This window comes from Cnephaeus nilssonii (assembly GCF_951640355.1).
Source record: "Cnephaeus nilssonii genome assembly, chromosome: 12".
Taxonomy (NCBI): domain Eukaryota; kingdom Metazoa; phylum Chordata; class Mammalia; order Chiroptera; family Vespertilionidae; genus Cnephaeus; species Cnephaeus nilssonii.
Genome location: NC_137083.1, coordinates 2,024,698 through 2,047,834, shown reverse-complemented (window position 1 = coordinate 2,047,834; position 23,137 = coordinate 2,024,698).

Here is a 23,137-nt window from a genome sequence, read left to right as displayed (position 1 = left end):
AATGCACAGTAATCCGTACGTCGATGAGTCAGACAATGAGACCCATCTGCGTCCATAACAGACAGACTCCCTTGAGAGAAAAGGAGGAGAACAGGGGGTGAGAGTCACTTTAAAGTTAAATGGAAAGAAAAGTCGTGTCTTCATAAATATTCGGTCCAAGACTCTCTGGTTGGAAAGACACTTCTTTCCGGGGAGCCCGGTACCGAAGTTGTCCCCGTGCCTTGGAGAGCTCCTATCTCTCCCCCTGCCTTCCCCGCAGGTGCTGTGCCCTCGCTGCTTTGGCTTCAACTGTGCCAGCGACAACATCTTTCTGCAAGACAGAGCCCTGCCGAGTGTGACCCCGGACTCCCTCCCAGCTGACATCCATTTGCTTTTAGTGTTTGTCAGGCAATTATCAGATCCAGTGTCTTAGCGAAGCGTGAGAATCTTTAAAGCAATCATTTGACCTTCCCTTGACTTCAAAATCAGAACTCCTCACATCTAGGGCACTGGGAATGATCTTGCCCGCCTCCGCCTCTAAAAATAAAGAGCACACACACACACACACACACACACACACACACACACAGACACACACACATCCATCCATGGCAGCTCAAACGTCTTCTGGACAGGGAATTTCTATTCTCACTGGTTTGACAGAAACCCTTAGAATACAATTGTTGAAAGACGCAGTCCCTTTCACATGGAACAATGTGATTTATTCAAGAAGGTGTCCAGACCAGTTGGCTATTTTTACTTCAAATATTTGAGTAGACTCTCAACTCTGTTCATAAAGACCGATATAGGGCCTGCCTACCACTTGAGACACCGGAAGTAGAGGAGTCCAGAAAGAGGGGGTCCTGTGGGAATCAGTCACAAACTTCAGGGCTTGCACTTGTTGCCACAAAGGACAAAGAGAGGCTCGGAATTCCAATCCAGGTTGTTGGTTCCTCTTAGTCCCAGGAAAACACTGGATACACGTTCTGCAAATATCACATTCCTCTGAGGTCCTGGGTTGGCTACCCTGTCCTATTCTGAAGAGTGTCTGCCCCGGACCAGAGACTTTCTCAGAGGCCTGATACCACCTCGCCCACCTCGCTGTCGGGATCATGGACAAGGCTCCCAGGCAAACAAGATCTCCTGTCAGAAGACCAGGGAGTTGCTTAGCAGGGCTGGCGACCATGGCAGGCAGAGGTCAGCGGCCCAAGGCAGAGGGAGCCCCTTCCTCACGCTAATGTCTTCCTGTGGAGGAAGCGTCCGGGCTAAATGAGGCCGAGGCTGGGGCGCACTCCACTTGCAGGAGGAAAACTATTTCAGGGATGATGAGGGCAAAAAGACTTATACTTTCATTCATCCTACCTATCACCCCCCAGTCCTTCCTGGAGGGGCTATTAATCTAAAATCTATAGCCAAATTACACTTGTGTCAAAACAGCAAATGTATTCCACTAAAGTTAAGAAAAAAACAAAGATCCCCTCTATTAAATTCATTGATTTTGATCCAAAGGTTATAAAACTAAAGTACCAATACAAATAATGTATATTTTAGCAATAAAAATACAATGTTATCTGATTGATTATTATGATAGCAAGCTAGAAATAATTGATAATGAACTGAAAATCATTTTTTAAAAAAGAGTCCCACAGAAATAAGAGTTCCCCAGTAAGGGCTACTGTTTAATGATGATCAATCATCAAATGACTTAATTTTATGTGAATAAGCAGTGGCCAATGGGAAGTGTTAAAGTTGGAAAAAAACACATAACACTTGCACCAACCAGCACTTAGTATGTCAGGATTTAGCAGGAACAGGGCCTCCACAGCCCAGGAGACTGCATCTCCCAAATAGCACAACTACTAAAGAGGCCAGCCTCCCCCAACCTGTGCTTTTGAGTAATTTTATTGAATAGACCCTCCCTCCTCAATCTCTTACCAACCCCCAATGACTGCCTTCCCACATCCAATGGCTACCGTTCATGAAAAAAGAAAAAGATTGTGTTTAGCAACTGACAGCAGGAGAAAAAAAAAACTATCTTGACTAATACAACAAACTATGATTCACAGGCAATTAACATTCACTATTTATTAAAACATATCCCTCAGAGCGAAATCGCATCCCCAAAGTAGGCGAACATCCTGGATACAGATAAGAAAACTTTCAAATATTGAGAAGTAATTGTGGATGAAAACTGACATGCACAGTCTCACTAAATTCCCACATTGGCCTCTGAAGTAGCCTTTCCCTTATTTTGTAGCAATATTTCCCTTATTGCATGGAGCTACTCCTTACTGTACAGGTAAGGACACTGGTGCGCAGCAATGGTAGGAGATATTTGACCAAGTTCATGTGGGTAAGAAGAGATGAAGTCATAATGCACACTCATACTCCACTTATATGTTTTTTAGTTTACACACTGCATTGCAGGCAGGGTTCTACAGAAGGAAGAATCCTCTATTTGTGGTTTTCATATCAGTAAACATAGTTTCTAAACATAGAAGTATATCTCCCTGAATTTTTAACTCTTTAAATAGCTTATAGTTTAAAATCTTGATATAGCTTCAGTACTTTGTAAGTATATGCAAATATAGATAGATAGCATAGACACACTGCACTTTAAAGATTGAACTCTAAGTTTTCTTTGGTTTGTTTACTATTTTTAATCTATAAAAGTGCCAGCATTAAAAATTCTCTATGAGCCACCTGTCAGTTTGAATCATAGGAAACTGCTGATGTGTGACTCATTTGAATGAGTCATCTGCTAACCTAATAGAAAAGCCCATGGCTTCTGCAGAGAGAGCCCTGGATCTGAATTTTAGCTGCGCCGTGGCCAGTCTTGTTATTTGGGGCAAATGTCTTGGAATCTGTTAAGTCTCTGCTTCCTCATCTGTACAAGGAGATGATAATGCGTATTTGCAAAGATTGCTATTAGGACTAAAAAATCACATTATTTCTTTTCTTTTTAACTAAAGAATGTATGCTGTGCCTGCCTCGTCGTATGAAAGTAGAAACTGTTTCAATTAGTCTCTTATTAGATGTGATTCACAGAATGGGCTGTGTTTGAGAGTCCACTCTTAGAATTTGGGAGCCCTCTTAGAATCTAATTTCATGACGCACCACCTCAACTGTGTCAGGGCAAATCAAACAAAAAGAATCATCAGTCATCTTTCATCGGCATTCCATACATCTTACATATTTATTATTGCCATCTAAGTGCTAACAATTTTTCTTTAGTCAGTCACTATCCTATATAATAAAGATGTAATATGCAAATGGTCGTTACACCGTGAAGCATAACGACCGACCGAATAATGACTGGATCACGGATCAGCAGGAGGGTGGGGCAGCAAGCTACAAGCGGGCGGCGGAGAGCTACAGGAGGAGGCAGGGCAGCAAGCTATGGGGGGGGGGGGGCAGGGAGGTGGAAGGAGCTATAGGAGAGCGGGGCGGCGGGAGGAGAGCTACTGGAGGGTGGCAGTGAGCTACTGGCGCACAGATTCATGCACAGGGCTACTAGTTCATAATAATCTCCTGGCGATAAGGCATTTCTTCCTACTTAAAGGAATATTTTTAATCCATTGCCTTTGTTTTTTTAAATTTATCTTTAATGTTGAAAGTATTCAATCCATTGCCTTTAAGTGACCATCCATAATCCTGAGGATATGGAAGACGAATAAAGTAACAGGTACAACTGGGAGGACTGTTTTGCCACTTAAATTAATTTTAAAAAAAGAATTTTTATCATTCACCAAAACATATGACCATTTAAAAATATTATATGCTGAGATTTTAAATTAATCAAATGGAAGAAATGACATGTTTTTTAAAAAGCAAGTAAAACATTTTTTGGAGTTTGAGACATAAGAGAATTCCACCCTGGTTACTAACTATGAGACCTTGGGTCAGGCATTTATTTCTCCTGAGTTTCAGGGACTTGAAAAGAAAAACAAGGTCAGGATATTTCCAATGCATTTCTAGGTGCTTTGCCAATTATATAAATGACAATACAAATGGGTACATTTTTTACCTGTGTAGTCATTGAGCAATTATAAACACACCCTACATGGAGCGTCTGAGCACTTGATTCTTATTCTCATTTGCACCCAAATCCAAACTACACATTTTATTTCCAGAGGACACTGTTTTGGCTGGTTTGGCTTGATGACTGACATAGAGTTTCGTGAACTTTAATGAATACTTGCTCTCCTGCATAGACATTGTTAGCACCCGCTTCATCGTTTTACAGGTAATTGTCCAAAAGCACTCAGCTCCACAGTGTGGTCTTTCTGAAACTCAGAAGTGCTGGTTACTTTTCATTGTCTGTGTCTTAGGGATTGATTATGACAAGAAGTGTTTCTGAACAACGAGGGTAAGAAGATGAAGAGAAAGAAAGTGCGTATTTATGTTAAGGCTGACCGAAGAATCGCCTTCCTGTTCGGTACTTGTTCATAATTCTTATTATTTTTCGCATATTGAACTTTTATTTCTAGAATAAAATTTTATTATTCTAATTCAAACCCTTTCTGTGAACCGCAGATACGGAGCCCACCGGTTCAGATGGCTGCTTTCTGTGTTGAAGAGATCATATTTGAATGCTGAATTCTATCTGAGCTCTGAGCTAACAATACGTGTAAAAATAGCACATCAGACTAGCTCTGAATTTGGAAGAAGCATATAATTGTACTTCCATTTTCTTCTGGTATTATTCAAATCACCATATTAAATAGAAAAAGCAATAAATTTTTAGGCGAGCTTTTACATTTCAGCAAACTTAAATCATTCCATTTAGAGAATGATGATGACACGCAGAGAACCCGACTTGACAATCCACTCAGCCTTCCTCGGAATCTTTGGCAAGCACCAGCATGGTGTGCGACGGCTTTTTAAAACTTCAGAGCGTAGATTTACAAACCCCACACCCCACCAGGCCCGCGGTCTCCATTGCGATGAGGACACAGGCAGGAATCATCAGGAAGCTAGTCTTCTGCTATTTTCTGCTATCGGTGGTCATTCTGGGGTGTGTCGTGGCCACAATAATTTTGGTATAAATCAAGAAGAGTAAACCTTATTTTTCACTAAATTTTGTTTCTGCAAAATACCCACTTACTCGTTAGTTGTGACTGCATCTAAAACCCTTCTCTCTGGATTCTATTTGTCTGCTTGCCTGCTTACTTGTTCTTGCATCCCGGTTGACCCCCTCGATGCCCTCTCTCTCTGTTTGCTTTTCTATTGTAGAAATTTTCAGTTACACAGTGCACTTGATGAGACGGCAAATACCCAAGCACACAAACAAACACCAGAACATACCAGGAACCTGGTCTCCAGGTGGCAACAGGAACTCGGGAACGCAGACAGGGACTTCTGAGTCAGCAGAGAGAGGCTGCTCCAAGCCCTGGATGCGACCTAACAGTGAGCCTCGCGCATGTCCTCAAGCACCTCCCTGTGCTAATTCTGAGAGCAACAGACTCTGCATTTCCTGTAAATAAAATAATGGTCTTACTATTCCACATGTGAACACTTCCCTTTAAAAACCCAAATGTTTTCCCAGCATGCCCTGCGCACAGCAGGCGCTCCCATGGTGCTCCTTGATTGTTGGTTAGGTTTGAGTTACAGGAGATCAGCCAGAAGTAAGTAGATTTCCAACCAAACAAGAATTGCTCCACCAGAAAGAGATGAACGAAGTAAGAGGCATAGGGGTCCCTCTGAGGCTGCGCCTCCCTTCTCTTGTTTGGGTGCTGTGTCTTCTAATACTAATAACTACCAAAATTACATTTTTATCTGTATATGTCTTTTTTTTTCTTTCTTTCTTTCTTTCTTTTTTTTTTTTTTTTTACAGCAGACCCATGAATCCAGCTACCTAAATGGTCTTGGATATAGTATTTCTCCAGCTATCTATCCAAACTCCTGATTTTCATGTTAGGCATCACTTGCTCTGCCTTTCCTTCCCTCAGAAAATTTCACTGGATTTACTTGGTTGCCTAGACACACACACACACACACACACACACACACACAAAACAAATAAACAACAAAACCAAGAATCATTCTTAGCAACTTCCTCCCCCTAATCTCTGTATGAATCAGTCACCAAGTTGACTGAAACCTCTCAGGTTTAAGTCCACCCGTTGTCATGCCCCGTGTCCCATCATCTTAGGGCTGCTTTCACCATTCTTCTGCTCCCAGATCAAATGTCAAGTCTCTCCTTGATGGTTCTACGTGGGCGGCATCCCCGTGTTCTTCTCTGTCCCGGTGTCCTGCTTGTTCCATTCATGGGCTCCTCGGCACCTACATCCTTTTCTTACCTGTTTACTCTTTCATGTGTGTCCTCCCAAAATTGTAAGCTCCACCTTCCTGTGTATCGAACCCAAAGCTGGAAACTCAGTTTGCATGCAATAATGTTTGTGTGTGTCTTTGAAAAAATAAAAGTATGGTCTTCCTTTATTCATGTTTTGCTCCAAAAATTCTCTTGCACATAATAAGCAGAGTAAAGAGCAAATTGGATCGTGGTGTCATCTTTATTGTTGTTTGTGCCACTCTTTGTTGGATTTTCCATTTCTTGAAAGCATAGGAACTGATGTTTGTTGTTCTGAAGGGAACTGTTCATTGTTTTTAATTCAAAAACATGTCACACCTCACTGTAAGGGTGCCAAGTGTTTGCTGTATCCCGAAGCCACCTTTTACCTGCTAGCATCAGTTGTTTTTGTAGCTCAAAGATTTTACTTTTGCTACTCCTTGTGAAGCATGTTTGTGGGTCGCATCTCAATGACCTGCTGTTTTTCATGATGAGAATACTATTTATAGTCACTTTTCTTTTCCTCTCTTACAAATGCTCCCAGCGCCACGCTCTGTGACTCCACGCTCTCCTCCACATTCACCCTCTCAGGTTGTTGTCACGTCCATTTAGAGAGGAGGAATTTGATTCTCAAGATGCAGCAGCCCGGGATTTGGGACCATGTGGGTGTGACTGGACTTCTAAGTCGCATCTTAACTCTTTATGGATTCCTGGGGACACTCTAGGAAGTTGGAAAGAGTAAGCTCTTGGGGAAACTGACCTGTAAGCCACACGCTCTCCACCACACACACGAATGGAAGGGTGTTCACGTTAACCGTTTCCCCCTGTTTATTCCCATCCTTGATATTTTGCACAACTGCTCAGTCCTTGTTATCCTCTGCAGCTGAATGCAAAGGCTCTTAGGGACCAGAGATGGTAACTCTACCACTGAAATGTGGTGCCCACCCATCCCCTTCCGGTTCTAGGATGTGGACACGCTGCCCAACAGCCTGAGAGACCTTGAGTCACAGACCTTCCAGCTGCATCAGGATTCTACCCACACGAGACAATACTTTTAAATGTTTTATGCTGCAAAAATTCAGGGCAAATTGTTACACATCCCAAATAACTAATATAGAGTGTCCCCCAAAATGTATACACATACTTTGAATAATTACAAAACAGTGTTTATTAAAATATATTTCATTTTCAAACATTGAGCTCTCGGCTGTTAAAATCTGTGTACATTCTGAGGACACCTGTATCATCAGGATCTTGCATTAGAAGAGGCCCGGGGTCTGCCCCTGCAATGCTCTTAACCAGGACTGAAATCTGAGAAGAGGAGGGAAGACGCACAGACAGCGGAGTCTTAGTTCCTCTGCCACTGGCTTTCCTGTCACTGGAAGCTGCTGCGTGTCTCTGAGGGCCGTGAAAATTTACTGCTGAGCCTTGGCTGCATCTACACACATAGAGGGGAGATGTAGTTCGTTCATCCACTGTGTGCTCCCCACGGGGCCGGGAGCTGGAATACAGTGGTGGATTCGGTCTAGCCTGCGCCCTCCAGGTGCTCATAGTCCCAGGAAGCCGAGAGATGGGCCTATCACAGCACCAGGAAAAAGAAACAACAGCAGGAAGAGTATAAGATAGCATACGGGGCCAAAGAGTAGGAAGGAGGGAAGGAAATGCACAGAAGGAGGACGGCAGTGAGATGGTCTTGAAGAAAGAAGACCATTTCGCTGTGTTAAGGAGAAAGAGAGCTCTCATAGGCTGAGAGATTCGTGTCTGAAGGTCTGTGTGCATACTAGCGTGGCCCATTCAGGAAACTACGGATAGATCAGGGGGATGGCAGAGCAATGTAAGTAAACAGATGGAGAAACAAAGAAGGTTTAGCATATGAAGGACCTTGTATTCATTGGTATAGAACTCACCTAAGGTCAAAGGCAACAACCCACAGGATCCGAACCAAGGAGCTGTGTCATTGGTTCGGGGGCAGGGTAGTAGTAAGCAGAACGACCTTCCTTGAGAGTGTTCAGCAGCTCAGTGGCCAGTGAAGGCAGAATTCATGCTGGTCCGGGCTCAGTCTTATAGGAAACTAGGAAGCAAGGACAAGGAGTTAGGGGAGGTCAGGTATTGATCAAGAAATGATTGAAAGGACAGCTCATTGAAAGTTTTCAGGAGAGGAAAAAACTAGAGTGAGGAATGAATTAGTGAATAATAATTTAAAAAAAACAATAGAAACCAGGGACTAGAATTCTTGATGAGACAAAAGAAGAGCTATGGTGGAAACACATAAATGAGAGTCTCAAGGCTAGGAAGTTATGATCCGAGATTACACTCTATAGCTATTTTCGATTGAATTCCAGATGCATATGTATAAGGAAGCAATCTTTTCTCATGTTGATATTCTACAGCATCCTGTTATGTTTAATTTCATATAATTCATGTATAGTAAGATAATAAGCATGTTATTCTCCTGTAACGTGCAGCTTTTATTCTTCTGGCTGCTAGTTGATTTATTCTCAAATTCTGAAAGCCCATCCTGCAACCTACACACAGTTTGATAAACAGCTAGCCTTTGAGGAAGAATATTAAACTGGTGTCCTGTGCGGTGGGCAGTTAATATCCTCTGGCAGCTTACCCAAATTCTCCTTCTTGTCATCTCATTTAAGATCTGAATTATTTGTAGATCCTCACCGTCCAAGAGTATCTCCTTTTTAAGGATTCCGTCTACGTTAGCACATTCAAATCAATATACACCAGCCAAAAATAGGTAATGAATATATGATTAATATCTGTTGCTTGATTAATATTGTTTCCATTTATTATGAGAGTCTTGTTCACCATTGATCTAGCAGGGAGGCACCGTTTCATGCCTTTGTTTTCCACACTCACTTAATTTTCTGTGCCAATCAACTTCCGACCTCAGGAGCTATTATGCCCATTGCCAATACTTCAATAACTCTCTTCTTTTGTGTAGGAAAAGTTTCCTCTTTGAAAAAGAGGGCATGTGCTCTCTGCTCAAACGAAGTTGGAAAGCTCTGGGTTGAACTCAGTTCACTGAGTAACGTTTTAATGTTCATTCGGAACTTTCAAGAGCTGTTCAAAACTATGCTTTCCCAATTTATGCAATTAAGCACCTTTTTTCCCCAATGAAATTCTGATGGGGTTAGCATCCCGGGGCTTTCTCCTTGCAAAGTCCTGTCCTACGTGCTCTGTGTGCCTTCGTCGTTACTCATTTCTATCACCAGTGACGTCCCTTCCAAAAGGACATCTACGGCTCCCGGCCGCCTAGAGAAATAGGACGCAGCCTTCCTGCTGCTCCACCACGTCCCAGAGGCACCACCCTGCCGGCCACGCTGCGTGTTCATCAGCGTTTACAGGACTCTCGTGCCTTGTCCTCGTCCACATGCCTTCCTTGTTCCCACAGAACAAGTTCACACTCAGCCTTCCATCCATGGCGCGACGGCGACTTTCCTCTCAGAAGCTAATTTTCTTTCCACCTCATAAAAACAATTCAACATTTTTTATCATCGCCTCCAAAGTCCTCAAATGTCCCTGGCCGCCTCTCCAACTACATTTCCCAGAAATTCAATTTCACCGACACAGGGCCCCTTCCCATTTCAGAGCCTCTCACTTTTATTCTCTTTCCTCAAGATGCACTTCACTCCTTCGCTTTCGTGGTTCACCCCTTGGCTGCATGCGCCTCACCTGAAACACCTTCTCTCCCGAGGCCTCTCGTGGTTACCCTGTTAACTCAGCATCTCCTTCCAACCCTGGTCTCTTCAATGCTTTCTTTACCTCACTATCGATCCCTGCCTTGTGTTTGTTGGTTTATTGTCTCTCCCACAAGACTGGGAGCTACATGATGGCAGACACTCGAACTCCTATGTTCATTTTGATTTTCTGTGATCTCTCCACCCTAGAAGAATTTTTGGCTTAACAAATATATTTTGACAATGAAAGAATGAGTGATTTAAAAAAATAAAATACAAGTTTTAAAAAGTAGAAACCACTGTACTAGACTTTTCCCTTGTTCTGGTTCTTTAGAATACAGAGATAGAGAAGTAAAGAGAGAGGCCACTAGAACTTGTACTGGACAGCTAAGGACTTTCTTGCTACTTGGCATCTATTAAATCTTTCTCAGTAACAGCATCTTAGACACTTTTTAGTATTCCTTCCCCACTACATTCAGTGTTGGTAGGACTATCAATCAAGTTTGCCTGTCCTACCCAAGCCAACATGTGCATGTCTGAACCAAATTGTACCAACTGGACTTCCTTTCTCAAAAGACTTATAATTTCAACAAAGTGACACATTGGGAAAAGGAAAGGAAAGGGAAGGGAAGGGAAGGGAAGGGAAGGGAAGGGAAGGGAAGGGAAGGGAAGGGAAGGGAAGGGAAGGGAAGGGAAGGGAAGGGAAGGGAAGGGAAGGGAAGGGAAGGGAAGGGAAGGGAAGGGAAGGGAAGGGAAGGGAAGGGAAGGGAAGGGAAGGGAAGGGAAGGGAAGGGAAGGGAAGGGAAGGGAAGGGAAGGGAAGGGGAGGGGAGGGAAGGGGAGGGAAGGGGAGGGAAGGGGAGGGAAGGGGAGGGGAGGGGAGGGGAGAGGAGGGGAGAGGATGGGAGGGAAGTGGAGGGAAGGGAAGGGAAGGAAATAGTTTGACCTGATTCATCCCAGTAAAGAAAAACCCTAAGGTAGTTCAGGATTCTGACCTTTTCAGTTTCTCAGCTATGATTGAGATCTGTGAATATACCATACTGTAACGGCTACTTTACTAATCTAGCTAGAAATAGTTTGTGTTTCTAGTAGACAAATGGCCCTCCTCGTTGTTTATATCACTATTGCTTCGCCTCGCCATGTGGCAGACGGAGAACCATGGCTGCCATTACTAGTACTGTCGTCTTCACTTTGAAGTTCATCTATGTCTTCCTCCCTAGGGAGGCATCTCACAGGCTCCTAGTAGCTTGGTGAATAAAATTTGTTAAATAAATCTCCTGTCCACAGAATTGTCATTTATTTACATTGATGATTTTTTTCAGTTATTTCAGAATATTTGAATAATTTAGGGGAAAAAGCAGAAAACATCAAGCTAAAAGATTCTGAAACAAATTAATCATTATTCATTGAGAAAATGGTAATGTGTTTACACCATCCAAAGCAGGTGAGACCTGGGTTAGATTTTTTAATTCAAAGTCTCAGCAAACATCACATTTCCTTTCTGATCAAAAGCTCTTAAATGGGAACTTTTAAGTATGGAAATAAACTTACAAAATCCATAAGGTATATCATATGGGTACATAATAAATTAAACCACATTATGTTTTAAACACAACTCTACACGAGTTGTGTAACTTGAGCAACTTATATCCCTAACCTCCAGTTTCCTTGGCTCTGTTTCAATAATAGCTTCTTCTTAGATAAATTATATTGTGGATTAATTCAAGTAAACACTGACCAGAGGTCAAGACACATACATACTAAGGAAGCTTTGTTAATAGTGAATTTGTGCATACAGGGTATATAATAGAGCAGAAACACTGGGCTCAATTTCTGACTGTTGTGTGGATTAACATTTTTTGATGAATGTGTAAAATCAGCCTTTAAAACATCAATAGTTTAGATGTCAAATATACAGAAAGCTTTTAGTGTTCTTTAGAACATTAAAGAAATTATTCAATTTTATACAACATTAACTTTGCTCCCACCTTGGTGGTTCTAACTCCATAAATTTATGATGGAGTTGGTATGGGTCTTGGTTTGTACTCTGTGTGCTCTGTGGTTCAAGAAGTTATGGAGCATCAAAAGGACCCAGATAAGATACGGGATTATTTAAAATGCTGTGAAATTCAGAGAAAAATGTGTTCTGTTATTCTGTAATCTTAAAGCATCATCACCATTTTATATAAATCCTGTGAATTCAAAATGTTCCCAATTATTGTCCTGCAAGGGAAGATGATGTTAGAAAGTGTGGCGATCCCTGGAGGTTTGACAAACTGTCTGTTTTCCAAAGCAAGAACTTCAGGTTCCTAAGCGATCAGCCCACAACGACTGGAGATTTTGACTAATATTTTCAGGGGGAAAAAAAGAAGCGGGGATTTATTTTTAATCTCCAAACTAAAGAATTTTATTTTTGTTTAAAGACGGTGCACCATTTAAAATTCAAAATAATTTTTCCAAATAATTTACACAAATGTTGAAAGTTACCCCAAGTGAAATAGGATAAAATGGGTCAGAAATCGTATCATTCACAGATTTCCATTTTTAGATCAAATAATTGACAAAGTGAGCTGTTTGGAAGATTGGAGAGAGACTTAGAAGCTTTAAATGTTCATTCTTTCTTATGTTTTCTACTTTTCAAATATAAATGTCTTCTATCTCTAATTCTCTACCTTGGGCTGCTAATTAGACTGCTTATTATGTTCATGAATAAATGAGTACATAATTAATATAATTTCTACCCCTCCCCTCAAAAAAGGCATAATTAGATGTTTTCATCAGTTACAGCCCGTGGATGAGGGTTTATGGGTTTGAGCTGTCTTCATTCATTTGCTTACACAACGTGACGGGGGTGGCGGTGGGGAGGGCTCATATGCCATGTTGCTCTACCCCATAAAATTTTAAGTGCTAGTCTTCCTCCATCATATTAATAGCCTAATGAAGAGTGCACAGCAGGCCTGGGTCCTCCCTGGTTCACCTCCGCTGGCAAACAAGGAGACAATATTTCTAGGAAGACTCATGGTATTACGGTTATTGGGGAAACAGATTTAAACTTGCTGCTCCGTTGTTAATCATGCTAAACATAATGCTCTCGACAGGAAAATACGATGCTGTAGTTCTCACCCACAGTGCAGCGCATGTAGGCATATAACTGCAGCAAGGCCCTCTCAGCAGATGCAAACCCCGTTGGCTGCAAGTGCTAATTATAACCTATTAGACACGTGACATTATCCAAGGCGCCTAGACCTTTCGTGAGGGTGCGACAGCACCACTAAGTCAATTGATTAAAATCCTATCATTTGTCTACATGACTCTCTTTCAGCGGAAAATGTTGCACATTATTAGGCAACGGAGGCGTCTCCACAAAGCCGGAGCTTAATCAAAGTCATGAGCAACATTAATCAAAGTCCAACAGGACTCATCAGGCTCCAGACAATGCACCCATTTAAAAAGAGTTTGCTAATGAGCATTTCAAGCGGAAGCGAACGCTTTTATTCTCAGGAAAAGTATCACTATTCATGAGCATCGCAGCAACATTAAACCGCAGCAGAAAGGCCACTGCTGCAGTCTTCCATAATTACCTATGAAAACTCCCTCCACAATGGCCAGGTATTGAATATATTTGCATAATATGCAATTTCAGTGCCCAGTGGTTTTCTGAATAATGCGTCACTTGTCAAACTTCATCTTCCGTTAGCATAATGTTGTTCTCCAGCCGCCGAAGGAGGTTGAGTCCATTTGGTATTACTTTTCTGGGTTGAGTGCCGAGCAAACAAAAAGAAATTAAAAACTCCAAACATATTAAGCAGACCTCTACAAAAGAGGCAGGAGAAGGAGGTACGATTAGAGGCGGGAATGATTGGGTCCAAGGCCTTGCCTGCCCCGGATTTACTTGCTTTTTTTTTTTTTTTTTTTTTAATCACTGTGGTAGGTAGAGCTATGCTGCTGACCCTAAAGTGTCCTTGCACATCTGAGAATATCCCTGGGCCCTGTGAATGTTACCTTACCTGGTACAAGGGCCTTGCAATGTGATTGAATAAAGAATTTGAGATGGGAAATCACTGATTTACCCAGATGGGTCCAATGTAATCAAAAGGATTCTTATTAGTGGGTCATGTTCAAGGGCAAACATCTAGTACAATGGCAGAGACAAAATTCAAACTCAGTATTTCTGGCTGCAAAAACACATTCTGCTAATTGCAGATATAGCTGTACAGTGAAAAATGTAGACAATAAATGTAAAATTGTCAATAATAACCTTCTGAAAACTTTAGTCCTGCAGGGGGCAGATCCATAGTTCTATAATTTTATTATCAGAATTAGACACTATTACTGCCTTTAACACCTTGTTGCCTTCCAAATAATTAACGCACTTGAAACAGTATCATAAAGATATTAATAATGTCATGTCCCCAAAGAATGTCAGCTCCTATAGTATTTGTTCCCAATGAGACAGTGACATTAGAAGGTTGAAATCAATATTTTGAAGAGTCTAAATTGATGTCAGAAAAGTTAGCAAAGAAATACGGTTATAGTTCTTTCCCCTCAAGCTACTTTTGTTCTCATTAGAGGAGAAATGTTTTTCAGATGGAAGTCCCTCCAGAAAGAAAGCCAGCCAGCCAAGTACAGTGTCATGTGCAATTACCTAAGGAGGACAGAGGCCCCGAGTTAGGAGGCATTTAGTATGATCCGAGTTTTTAGGGACCCATAGAGGCCACCTGGTAGTCTTTGCTTCTATGCTCCATCCTCAGTGATGGTTTCCATGACCACTACACTTACAACGCCCATGCCAGTACCCCCCACCTTACTTCCTAGTACTGATTTCTTCCATAGCACATTTTAGCTTTTTAATATTGTCTATGTTATTTATTTATGCTTTTGCTCTCTTTCTCTTTCCTCCTAGACTGTAAGGACAATGAGGTAAGACTTTTCGATCAATTTTGTTCACAAACAATCTACAATGGTACCTGGCAAAACACCCACATGTTTGAAATAAATGGGTGGCTGTCGGCATGGAGTGCCAGCTGAGGAGTCACTGCTGTTATTGACACCTGAGGAAACCATTTCAGACATGTGAGAGGCAGCCATGTCGTCAGACGCATGCTCTGAAGACTAACCGGAAAGGACAGTGTGGAAAAGAGGTGCCCGTGGTTAGACACTGCCATTTGTGGAGTCTGGATTATTATGCTAATGCAATGGTCCAATGAAAACATAGGAGGACGTGACCTAAGTCGAAAAATGGAAAAACACAATAGATTTGAGATATGTGCAGACATTATTAAACAATGTGGCAACGGATTAGAAATATAGTGTAAAGAACATAGAGAAGATCATCATGGCATAATTTTGAATCCTTGGGATGTTGAGCTTGGTATTGCCATTAACAATCATAGTAAGCAACAAATTCATTAATCAATAAAGATATAAAGAGCAAAGACAAATTCAAAATTAAGCCATTGTTCTCCACAAGAAGCAATTCCACCCTTTGGGGGACATCAAGAAAGTCTGGGGACCTTTTTGGTTGTCATAACAGTGTAATAGGAGAATGCCACTCAAACCACTATGCTACCGCGTGCCTACAAGAAATCCGTTACACTACAGTGCTCCTACCATGACCCTACACCCTACGGTGCTCCGCACATTATATGGTCCAAAATGGCAATAATGCCAAGGTTGAGAAACCCTAATACAGACATGCTGAATTTGAGACACCTGCTATTATTCACATAAAACCACTCAAAAGTGAAGTTCAGAAGAGACGTTCTCTCCAGTAAGATAGCTTAATATCTGTTGGCTAAGTGTTTCTGATGGCGTTGTGAAAATAATTAAAATCATCAGGAAAATGCTGTTCGAATAAGAACCCAGAAACAAAACCTCGGCAAACACATTTACACCTACATGGAAAGTTAGGGAAACTGAGTCAGAAAATTTGGGTGAAATGTAGGAGAAAGAAGGAATAATAGTGTGAGGAAAATGAAGTTGAAGTAGACACTTTAAATGACAGGTGAGTTTATATGCATGTTTCTGTGTTTGGGAAATGACAAGGAATAGGCACGATACAAGGCACAGATTGATCAAGTCTCCAAGTAGCAAGGCCTGGGCCACTGGCCTTCAGGCAGTGCCATTACCCTAAGTCAGTGGTCGGCAAACCGCGGCTTGCGAGCCACATGCGGCTCTTTGGCCCCTTGAGTGTTCTAACGCCACTTCTTCAAAATAGACTCGTCGAGGCCGAAAACCGACTTCTTTCTGCGCATGGGCCACGAAGTTTCAATCGCACTGTACGTGCGCGCCCGCACGTGGTATTTTGTGGAAGAGCCACACTCAAGGGGCCAAAGAGCCACATGTGGCTCGTGAGCCGCGGTTTGCCGACCACTGCCCTAAGTGGACAAAACTGGAGGATACGTAGTTTCCAGGTGGAGCCCTGGGCAATAAGAGAGACAGCATGGCGAGGGACCAGAGAATCCTCCTGATTGGGTGGGTCCTCCCTCTTCTGCTTGGTGACTTTGACCTCCTGAACCCTGTGTCTCTTCTGTGAAGTAGTGGTAACTCAGCTGATGCAGGTCTGCGGTCAGGAATAAGCAGGTGGTGGATGCGGGGTACTCACTTCCTTCAGGTCCTTTCCTCACCTTCCTCTTCTGGGCCCTATATCCACCCCCGTTTCGTCAGGCTGCCCGGGAGCTGTGACCCATGATAACTCCTGTTTGGAGTAGAGGCTTGAAGGAAGGAAGAGGTCAGGACATTTCTTCTCTTTCCTCTTTGTTTCCTGGGAATCTTCCCCATGGCAGCAACTTCTGCTGCAAGCTCACCTCTCCCTCTGTAGCTTCAGCTAATTCAGGGCAGCTAATGTCACAGAGCTGGGTCGCCACTGCTCTGGCACCTGGGCTGTGGGAACACCCTGTCCTCTCGCCATCGTCCATTCCTATGCACCGTCCATCCACCCGGGCACACCCCACTGGGCACGGGTGGGTCCGCTGCTGCTGTCTCTGCTGTGTATCAGGCCTGTGATATCTAGTGACCCTCCCTAATACTGCGGGCAATTAGTAAAATGATGCCAAGGTTCTCCTCTGAGTATATTTAGTTAGAAACATTAGTAATAAGTCCAGGTGAGGGTGTGTAATTAATTGAAGGCTGGACATGACTTACATAGGAGTGTCTGGCATGAATACACTGATTTATTGATCATCAATAAATAATGAACTCATCCCTGAGTTACTCATGTTTTATATGTACTATTTTCTACTAAAGAGAAGCCACCACATTGTTTAAACTGACATGCTCTTAATTCTTGTATAGAGTCATGAAAATTATATCCCTTGAGTTCCCACATAAAGGACTTTGGAATCCACAGGCAATATGTTCAGCTACTACACGTTTCCAGTTCTTCAAATGATGTTTCTTACAAGGGCATCCAAGAAAAGCTCAGGGCAGGACACGTCATTTCCCAAGGAACGCTGTTTCTGTACACGTGTACATTAATTGAGCCGGGAAATGGTTTCTGATGCCGACACTGAGTGCAGGGGGATCTTCAAAGAACATAAGAGAAATTTCAAACACTCTTTACGTTGTTATTCAGAATCCTTCCTGGGGACCTGGGAGAGCAATGACATTGTCAATTAAAGAGCCATATATGGGCTCAGTCAATATATTTTTCAAAGCCATTGATCTTGTCTGGTCTCATTCTTTTATTTTAGCATTATTAAAATAAAAACAGCTATAAATAACTGAGATGAAGACTTAATTCTTAACGTTGAAGCCAAAATACGAGGAGAGGGGTTTTCCTCGGGGCTGGTGTGGCTCACTTCCCCCCAAACTTGGCTTGTCTCCATCCACCCATAGCTCCTCCCTGGATCTCCCCAGCCACCCCCTATTCTTGCCGTTCACCAAAACTCGTGGGTGGACAGCAAGATACAGTCAGAAATTCTCAACAATGAAAAGTGAAGAAATACTCTTTTCCTTTCTCTTTTCACCACCCCAACTGCTGGAAAGCTTGCAGATTAGAAGTGTGAGCTGTAGGCATTCCCGCAACCCAGCACCCACCTCACCGCAGGCATTTAATTTCTCTGAATCCGTTTCTTGCCTAGAAAATGGCAGTGATAACAGGTTTATACCCACCTCGGTCATTAGCAGTGAGAACCAGTAACATATGTAAGAACACTTTCTCACCTGTACCGTTCCCAAAACCACATAGAACTGCAATTCTGAGGGGGAGGGTTTCATGAGGAGCCCCCACCTGTGAAATCCCATTATTGGCTGGCCCCATGCACCCCCACAGGCAGGTAACCCTGGCGTTCTGGTGTTTTGTGCTTTAGCCCTGCACTAGTGGTGGTTTTAATTATGCAGGTTGGACGATTACCAAGTTACGGTTCATGGGTTTTGAAAAACAGATCTGAAGATCACAGAAGACGTTGTTAGTGAGCTGTCACCAAGGAGATGCGTGGGCAGCGCCAGGCGGCACATTAAAGTGCCATGAGGAGGTGGGCGTAAAGCCTTCCACACTGCCCTGGCCAGAGCATGATCTCCGCATCTGTGATTTTCCATTATATTCAATTAAAAGAAAAAAGAGAAAATGCTAATGAGGTCACGGCCACCATTGGTGACTGCAGGGGTTTGTGCTGTTCCATTAGCTGAGAGAGAAGGATCTGGAACCCACAGGGGAGAGGCCGGTGGCGGGTCACCCGGGCAGGAGAGAGATGTCTGCATACCACTTCCTGTCGCTGTGTTTTTGGACAAACAGCCGGAAGAGGCGCAGGGACCATGGCCATCAGTTTGATGTGGAGCCGACAGTCACACATATGTCCTGAGAGAACAGCCATGTGGAGGCCTGGGCCCCTAGGTGCCTGGTTTGCTTGTTTGAGGCATTTGCATGGTTAACGTGGGCTGACCAGGTTGACATGGAGCAGTTCTGATCTCTTCTGTTATCCTCCAAAGCCACCCTGCCTGGACCCTTTGATGCCCATGCCCAGCTCTTGGTCTTGGTGACCAACCCAATGCCCGTGATAGCCCATGATCCCTCACCCGCCCTCACCCCTGCGTCTCTGGCAGCCCTGCAGTTCTGAGGAAGGCAGTGCCTCTGACCAAGTGAATCCCTTGGTTATTGTGCTATTGATCTTAATCCCTTTAAAGCAGGACCTTATGTGACCTACACCCCTCATCAAGTCGGCTTCACTACCCAGGGATGAATGCCAGGACCCACCTCAAGCCTCCCAGGTACAGACTTGAGTCCCAAATGACTCTGTGTTACTTAGTATACCTCCACCGACCTCTTCTTCATTTTCTCTTCACCTGGCCTCTCTAGTTTTCACAGGAAGCTCTTCCTGGCCACACCCCCTCCTAGCACTGAGTGTCGGCTTCTTGGAGCCTTTTCTTGCCTTAGTTCTACACCTGTGTTCTGAGGAACACCCCTCTTCCTGCTCCACGGGTCCCAGCCTGGGTCCTGTCCCTGATGTGGACGGAGCTCACCTCACATATGGACCACAGGCCCCCACATAGGCATTAACCAATGTCACCCCCATAGAGTCCATTAAAAATAATCATAAACTTGAATGAAGGGCTGAGCATCTTCCAAGCAGATGTTGTGACAGCGTGCTCTGGGAAGAGGTGAGGTTAATGCTCATTACTGGCAACAGTCCACACCCCCTTACGGAGAACGTTGTTTTGCAAGGGGGTATCCTAAAACCTCGGCGATAGCACCTGGATACACCGTAACATCCCCTCTCAGAGTAACGTCCACACTCACCAACCAAACCCTGTCTGTGGCAACAAGGCCTTCTAGAAAGGTCTCCTGATAGTCCCTGTCTGAGTGAGGTCCCCTCATCCCATTTAGGGCACTCCAATTTTCCTGTCTTGTTCTCACTCCATTTCTCTCCCTCTCAGTCTCTTCTGCTATTGTTGATAACACAGGCTATAACTTTAAGGCCATAGAGGGACCACGTGGCATTCATGCTATCATTTATGCCCACAGAGGGCTTGAGTTTGTAAATAAACATGTCTTGGACTTGTACCTCTCAATTTAGGCTTAAATTTCATGTCATCCTTTCTTAATACACGGACTGATCATGGACTAAAGATCATCCCCTCCCCCTTTGGGTGATTTTGCTTATTCTGAAAGAGGATGATCAGCCATAGAGTTCTCCAGACAGCTGGCCTTGTTGGTATTTTGACAAACAGCTGTAGTCAATGTGGGATCGTTTCAGAAACACAGGTTCCCAGTGCTGGGGTGTGGCTGACACAGGGGTCCATATGGTAAACTCGGTCCATTTGGAGGGTAGCCCAGTGGTTTGTGGGTAGCCAGCTGCATTGGGCCAGTTCAGGCCAAGTGACACCAACTGTAACGCCAAGTCCCCTGAATGGTTAGGAAAGCCAGGCCGTGTTTCTAGTGGCTTTTGATGAGCTACACTGATGTGGCGATGACGCTCACGCTCCTGGGGATGTGCTGGGCTGCCTGGAGACGGAAAAAAGGATCAGACTCACTCACACATGCATTTTAGTACCCACTCGTGGACGTCAGACCTCATCAATAGTTACAATGACCAGGTCACAGCCTAACTGATAGGTCAAGTCTGTGTTTGTCTTGTTTTGACCTTGGATTTTCTAAATATTTTGTTCCCCAAAAGCACTGGTTAAAGGTCAGCCATGGAGTCTCCAGTTCCTAGAGAAGTTTACTCCACGAGTAATGTCAGCAGCATGAACTCAAGAAAGACAGTCCTAGCAGGGAGGCATGCGCTTCCTGCGCCAACATCAGCCTGGGCGATGGGTTTCCTCCTGGAGGAATGGAGTCCAGGTGTCTCCTGTGCAGGTTTCTAGTTCCTTAAGACAGGGATTCCCCCAGGAGGGGCCTCCATGAAGCTCCGTCCCACCTCATGGACTTGCCCTCTCCAGTGGTAATGAGCAGCAAATGGGGAGAAAGACAAGGACTGCATTGACCTTCCATTGCTTCCCTGACCAGAGCTGTCTACTTCCTGAAGGCCTCCTGAAGGTGCTGCTCATGCTTCCTTACCCAGGGCGCATCCCTCCACTGCCCCCTCACTTTCCCGGGATGAGGGCTGGGGGTCTCATGGCCACCCATGGGCAGTCTCCACTACTCATCATCCTGGTCTTTCAACCTCCTGTCATTTTTTAAATCTCAATAAGAATTGGGGGAAGCATAATAAAATCGTTGGATAAACTATTTAAATAGAGAGTATGTCAAAAAGGTGAACAGAAATAATGGTAGTCATTATGCCCAGAATTGCTGTGTATAGGTACAGGTATCCAACGACTTCATTTTTTCCATGGTTTTCTTCGGAGTTTTCACCTGCCAGAGAGCTTGGTCAGCAAAAAGAAAAGTGCACATTATATCCCTAAGTTTTCGGAGACTTTGAAAACAAAGAGCGGGAATGCTCATTTTATGTATGTGTTCGTGTTTAGTTTAGTCATTGAAGGACCCCATGTTGTTTCCCAAGCACTGTTGAGGTTGTCAGGGTTACACGCTTATTTATAAAGAGCGCAGGCATCCAGGCAGAGGATGGAATCCAGCGTTAGGTCAGGGTTTTTCCTGCAACAACGATTCAGATAGACAGTGTTGGATTGGGGAACAGTTCCAATTGTGTGTCTTGGTCCCGGCCCAAGGAACACTGCTTGGGGCATGCTGCTGGCCACGTGACCTTCGGCAATGCTGAAGACCTGCATTGTCCGTGAACTAATTGCAAGCGAGAGCCTCCGCTAATGACCAATTACCCATTTCAAAGACTTGCGTGTGGCCAATTTTTGAAAATCTCTTAAGAGGTGCAGAGCCTTTTGTGAGAAGTGAGTCTCAGAGGCGAGCGCCATCAGCGCAGGCTGCGCTCCTGCCAGGGGTGCTCATTAGCCTCACAAGGTCGGAAGCGTTGAATGGCTTCTTTTGTCCAATGTCGTGCTCCCCTAGATTCTCCCGTTAACTGACTGCAATCACCTTGATGTTCAAGTATGCAATTTGGACAGGAGTGTTTTCATCTGAAACCTTGAATTTCCAGCGAGTGCAAATTCACAAACTGCTGAGTTTCCAAGTACAGAGGCACCGGGTGCCAGGCTCCGAGGACCTGAGCCAAAAGCCACCCACGGACAAGCTGAGACAAAAGAGGTAACACACCCCATTTCCAGAGCTCGCCTCCGGGTGGGGGAGGAAGGGAGGTCAGGTTGAAATAATATGAAAATAAAATTGTCAGGTAAATAAGAGGAATCTTAGTTTCATGTAATTTCAACACCAGGACCTTTAAGTTCCTAATTCTCAGACTCACTCTGGGAAGGGCCTGTTTTGCTTCTTATTTTATTTACTTGTTTATATTCACGTTTCAACCTCAGTCCTCCGATCGCAAGGGACGGAATTTTATCAACAACCTGGATGAGTTCGAAGAGGACCCTGAGCGCCTGGTGAGAACTCAGCCTGGCTGACACCTCCATGGCAGCCCAGGGAGACCCTGAGCACAGTCCCCCACCCCAGCCCGGCTCCTCGCACACTGTGGCAACAAGGCGTGAGAACAGAATAGAATAACCGTGCGTTTGGGTGGAGGATACTGAAGGGTTGCTAAGTTTCTAAACACACCCAATGTCTGTATTTACAAATGTGGTTTTTTTTTACTTTAGAGAGAGGAAGGGGGAGGGAGAGAGGGATAGAAACATCCATGATGAGAGAGCTGAGATAGAAACATCCATGATGAGAAAGCTGATCAGCTGCCTCCTGCACACCCCCCCCACAATGGGGATCGAGCCTGAAACCCAGGCATGTGCCCTGACCGGGAATCGAACCGGTGACCTCCTGGTTCATGGGCCAACACTCAACCACTGAGCCTGGCCGGCCGGGCAATAAACGTTTTTATAGACAGTCAACAAGCCCTCTGAGGGCCCATGTCTTCTCCAGACCACGGTTGAGTATCCTTTTAAATGCATTCTTCTGGAAAACTGAGGCACGGAGGAAATAACCAGGCAATCAAAGCCACAGAACAGCCAGCTGTGGACGGGCAGAGTCTGTGCTGTCTCCCCAAAGCACAGCTCGCCCAAGGGCCCTGGGGCCATTGAGTGGGAGCCCCATATTGGGCGCCAATGCTGGGCTCTGCGGACCCACCCACTGCGGGGCCACTGGAGAAAGGGCGGGAGGTGTGAGCGTGTCGGAGCCTGGCAGACCAAGGCAGAAGGAGCATGAGAAAGACCAAGATGTTCTC